This window comes from Branchiostoma floridae, chromosome 1 (assembly GCF_000003815.2).
Source record: "Branchiostoma floridae strain S238N-H82 chromosome 1, Bfl_VNyyK, whole genome shotgun sequence".
Lineage (NCBI taxonomy): Eukaryota > Metazoa > Chordata > Leptocardii > Amphioxiformes > Branchiostomatidae > Branchiostoma > Branchiostoma floridae.
Genome location: NC_049979.1, coordinates 32,966,696 through 32,972,312, shown reverse-complemented (window position 1 = coordinate 32,972,312; position 5,617 = coordinate 32,966,696). Strand labels below are relative to the sequence as shown.

Sequence of the window (5,617 nt, the reverse complement as noted above, 5' to 3'; positions counted from 1 at the left end):
GCCGATTTGTTTTGCCACGGTATCTTGACTAATGTTATGAATACGGAGAAAAATCTTGATTTCGGCATTTAACTCCGTCATAGCTGTACCGATTTTCCTGGAAAGAGAACACACCATTTCGACGTCATTGCTTGTTATAGATTTGTGACAATACATCAGTGTTTTCAAAAAGAAACCGGTAACATGATTTGTTTTCAAAACTTTTCACGATGTGCATATTCCTAATGATTTATATACATTGTTAAAAGAGATGTTATTTACTTGTTACCTCAATATATTTCATGGCTGATATTTGCACTAGCGTTTGTTTGTTTGTCTATCTGCGTGGGGCTTTTTTGTCAAAACAATCCAAAGACGATAACTTAACACAGAAACAACGGATTTTCATTTTTTGGGCCATTAAGGTAGCTTTGGCTAAAATTTATATAATGCTATGCATGTTATGCAAATTGTGAATTGATTAGCGTAATTAACGAGGAACTTATGTAATCTTACATAATTGGACGTAATTAATGCATTATATGTGATTCATGACTGGTGGGATAAAAAAAGATATCAAACATGCAAATGAAGAACTGAATTGCATAGATAATACAGAAAGCGCTTCTTGTTCTCAGGTTACCATTAAACATGTGAAAAATTAATAAATCGAGTCCAAATGTCCAAAACAATATTTTATACAGATAACAAGCATATATTGTGCATTATTTAATCTTAGACGGGTTAAATGTACTCCCGAAGATGTCATACTTATGTCTTTAATACAGCCTATATTGTAGAATACCCAACTGCCACCACCTGGAGCCTCGTTCTGGTGCCATGACCCCGGATGACCCCAGAAATCCAACATTACCGCCATAACTGGAATTAACTCTATTATCAGAAAATGCGATGAAAGTCTTATTTTTGTTACATACATTATTTATGCAAATCAGCCCCTGATTTGCATGGTAAAATTGATTATGTGAGGCATCTCCAAAGCTATTTTACTTGCTATCTCACAGCCCAGGACAAAAGCTATCTGCATTCCAAGGAACATCACAATCTGTCAACCCAAATGATTAAACTCCATAGGGATGATGCAACAACATAGGCGCGGGAAAATTCCTGTAGAATTCTGGGAATTTTTGCCGATCGGACGTATCATATACTATCAGGCTAGCCCCTGAGATATAAAAACATATATAGCTATAAAAACACTATCTTACCACCACACCTTCACCCATTTCACGGAGGTTGAGTTCTACGAACGCTTGTTAAGTAACACATATTTTCATTGATATGTCACTTATCAAAAGTACCCAAATCACCCCGACCAATCGCTTGGGGATATTCCTTCCTCTAGAAAATGGGACACTCCTTGACTTTCCAGGGGACATTCCTCTCGGAAAGAGGACATGCCACCCTTTATGAGGGACACTCCTCGGAAAATAGTATGGTTATCAGGGAAAGTGGACATCCCTCGGACACCCCGGCCGACCTGTGTTAGAAACTACTGTCATGTACATGTGTCAGGGAGGGAGGCCTTAAAACTGGATAACCACACGGATATTTAGGCTAAAACTCAATGTTTGTGCTTACCGGACGTTCGATACGACGCCATTAAAACACTGATATATGTAGAAAGTGGCGTGAGAAAAGAAAATAAGAAAATAAGAAAATAAAGAAATAAAATAATTACCGCATTAACTCGTCCACATCTGTCATTAACTTCTCATCTGTGATTTGCTCCAGAGATGTCTTTACGCAGGGAATGACCTCACCATCTACCTTCTCGGCTTTTTTCTCCTTTGACTCTTTCCCATTTTGATGGAATTCTAGTGGAGTTTCAAAAAATTTTAAAAGATGATAGTCAAACGATTTTTAACCCTATTCAGCGAAAGCCGACCCACCGGTTCAGGGATAACCAAAAGAGCCCGGTCTGAATAGGGTTAAATTTCTTTTTGAGGTAATTAGACATGCACATTTTATCTGGTTCTGATTGTGGCATTTTCTATTCGCATGTCGGACACTGTTAGCCCACATATTAGTCATCTATGATAATAAACTCTATCTAGACCGGGGGGCTCGCCCCAACTTCCATGTCGCATATTGTCTGGACGGCTTAAGCTAGAGCCACCAAACGTCGTTAGCTTTCTTAACATATCCAGACTGGGCTTTTTGGGCATTCCTTTGACTGTGGGGGGGGGGGTGCTCATTCGGCCCCGACTTCATATTTTCAAACGGCTTACTGTACGATCACCAAATTTGCAGACAGTGATATACTCATTGAGTTTTATAATTCCTAATTTTTTTGTATAATTATGACATATAATTCCCATAATACCTAAATACTTCAAAGAAAAAGTTACCAATAAAGGTTTCTTATAAATATTTAAGTGTTATAAGACTTCTGTTGTCTAAACCCGAAGCAACGACGTCAAAATGACGTCAAAATGATCATCTTGGATGATCATCCTTTAATTTCATAAGATACATTTTTCAACATATAACGCTAAAACCCCGTGATAACGGATTAAAAACGTTCACATGAATGTGTTCTGTAAGAAAATACCAAGGCCAGTCTGGATAGGGTTAAATGGATAGATACGGATTGTTTATGTTAGTTTGGTGACATATTCGGCGAAAATTCAAGATGGCGGACTTAACGAACAGATAAAAGATAACTACATACATAATGTAATGTAGCTTATTATCCCCTAAAGTTCGGAATTACCAGTTATACATCAAATAGTTTACAAAAAAATTATTGGTCTTGAATCTATATCGTCTTTTGCGGAACAACATAATTAATGATTCAGGCAATATATTTATATTGACGTCGTATTTAGTCATAATAGCGTCGAATTTTTTAAAGTCTTTAGATATTATCTACATCATTCTCTGAAAATTTGGTGGTTTATAGTTTGTTTAAGAGTTAAAGGAGTTAGATGGGGCGGCCTCAAAAGCACTCCTTCCCCTTCCCGGTCAGACGAATGACTCAAAAAGGACGGTCTGAAAAGGGTTAAAGATTTTCCAAAATATTTTTTCCTTTCAACCTAGGAGACTTTTTTTCCGTCATGTATGTAGACAAGGATGCCTTTATTTAACTTTTAACGATCAATACGATCAATTATACCCCATATCTTCCAATAATCGAAATGAAATAAAGTTAATGAATGTATATATCTTTGCAACATAGAAAATATTAAGTTACAGTAACGTGACTTGCAGATATGTACCGTCAATATCGATGTTTGTTGTTATATGTTGCTGCATGTAGGGCATGATGTGGAAGATGCTGTCCTCTGACAGACCAGTCTGCTGCAGACTCTGATAAACCGACAACTGACGCGTCAGCAGGATGAGCTGCTCACGTGTGAATATCGGTGGTTCAGTGACGCACATAGGTAACTTCTCCCTGCAACAACAAAGGAACTAGTTGGACTGTAAAATCCACTACAAAATTTGACACATCCAAATTTTCAACTAAAGAGCACCAGCGTTTGTCATGGAAAGACTGGTGCTGTTTAATCAAAAATTTGCCTGGGGCAATTTTTTAAAGTCCAACTAGTTCAATAATAACTTCTACCAATACAGATGGACTTTTAAGTTAACACAGGGCTTTAATGTTCATGTGGTAAAATCAATGTGTCATTGTTAGCTTTATTGTATCATACGACCATTAGGTCTACAATTTTGGAAATATACACAGTTGCATTTTCATTAATTAGATTTTTCTCTTAACACCTCATATATAGCCAGGCTTTAGCACGGTGAGTGTATCCCGATTCAAGTTTCATTTATAACCCTCAAACATCTGAGTTGGGTCCATTTAAACCCCTGAAGAAAATTTTGGCTGCCATTTGAACATTTTTTATTCGAAGAAAAATTCATCCAGTGAATTTGTCACTCAGTATCTTGAAAGTCTATGGAAACTATAAATAAAAGACTGTGTTTATCCATCTGGAGTCCATGGATATGCAGTTTTAAAAAAACAAACTTTTAAAACCCACCCCTTAACTACTAATCGTATAACCACCAAATTTTCATGATATGATGATAAATCTTAAACTTGTATCCTCACAACAACTTTTGTGTCATCATCATATCATGTGACTACATTATAACGTCATTTAGCGAAAAAGGGTGGCCATATTGGATTTTGACCTATGCTGTCATAAATTTAGCATAAATCGTAACTTTTGAATCATTAAAGTTCCATAAAATTTTATAGAATTAATTTGATATAAGAAACAAGTGTAGTTTAATGAGAGAACCTTGTTTGTTTAAATCGAAATTGGCAAGTTTTGGAAAAAGTATACCTGTCAGATTTCGTTGCGTGGCAACACAAATAAAATAAACTTACTTTATTGACTTACGTTATTGTACTTTTGGTAGCAACATTTTGTGATAAATTACCAAGTTTAGTAGCTGTAGTGCTTAATGTTCATGAGCTATGCGACAGAAAAGTTGCCTAAGGCCTCAAAATTCTCCTCCCTGGTCAGAATACGGTTAGTGCAAAACGTGGTCCTTTTGATCGTTTTCATAAATTATGATAATGAGCTGGACTTAGGAACACCTCAACATGTCAAAATATTCCTCTTACATTGCCAAAACAATGTATGTACAATGATCACCGATAAGAAGTACAAATGAGATTTTATTGTACGATCATATTGGGGTCATTTAAGTCGCAAAAAAGGTCGGGTGCTTGAGAGTTAAAAGAAAGTATAAAGAAATCAGTTGATTTGAAATACCAGTAATGAGTAATAACCTTTAATCTGAACATAGACTAGAATTTCTAAGACATAATGACAAATGTACCCTAAATTACAGCTCTGCTGCATCATGCGGATGGTTTTGAACATGTTGTCCCGCGGCAGGTCGGCCTGCTGAAGTCTCTCACCAATGGACACCAGACGTGTCAGCAGGTTAAACTGCTCCAGGGTAAACTTTGGCTCCATTTGCTCTATTCTTCCGTCGGGCATTTTATTCCTAGGGATAAGACATTTAAACATCTGACTATATCTGCATCCCAATTTCTAAACATATTTATTGCAACCAAAACAAGGTTATGTTTTCTGTTTTGCCACGATAGATTGGCTGGGTATAAGTCGCTGTAAGTCCGGTAATGCTTTACATGTTTAGTCATTTATGTTGCGAATAATGAGTTTTTTTGCATAAAGAAAATGGAAATGTAGTTGCAATCCACAATCATTTTTAAACATGTGGCATATGTACCTGAGAATGATGGAATCATCATTAGAGATCGGTAATTCCAATGTAAAAGCCGTTTGCAACATTTATGAAAAAAAAACTACGGTATCATAGAAATGTAAATGTATCAATTCATGATATGATACTACCCCCATCCCCATCTCCCCTGCCTTCCCCTGAAGTGTGTTTATTTTGCCATTATTTTTCGGAATGGTTAATGGATGTTAGTTTTTTTTAATTAACCCTCAAACACCCGAGTGGGGTCCATTTGGACCCCAGGCGTAAATTTTGAAGTACCATTTGAACATTTTTTATCCAAACTCCAAACGGACCCCAGCAAAAAAGTGCAGCTTTTGAAACAAACTTTTGGGTCTAACTCCCTAACTACTTATCGTATCACCACCAAACTTCAGAAGAT

At 36.5% G+C, this 5,617-nt stretch overlaps 1 protein-coding gene across 1 annotated transcript in view; it reads left to right on the top strand.

The window, feature by feature from the left end:
* Positions 1-5,617, top strand: part of LOC118410961 (homeobox-containing protein 1-like) — a 1,064,572-nt gene that overhangs the window by 395,517 nt on the left and 663,438 nt on the right. The window lies entirely within an intron of this gene.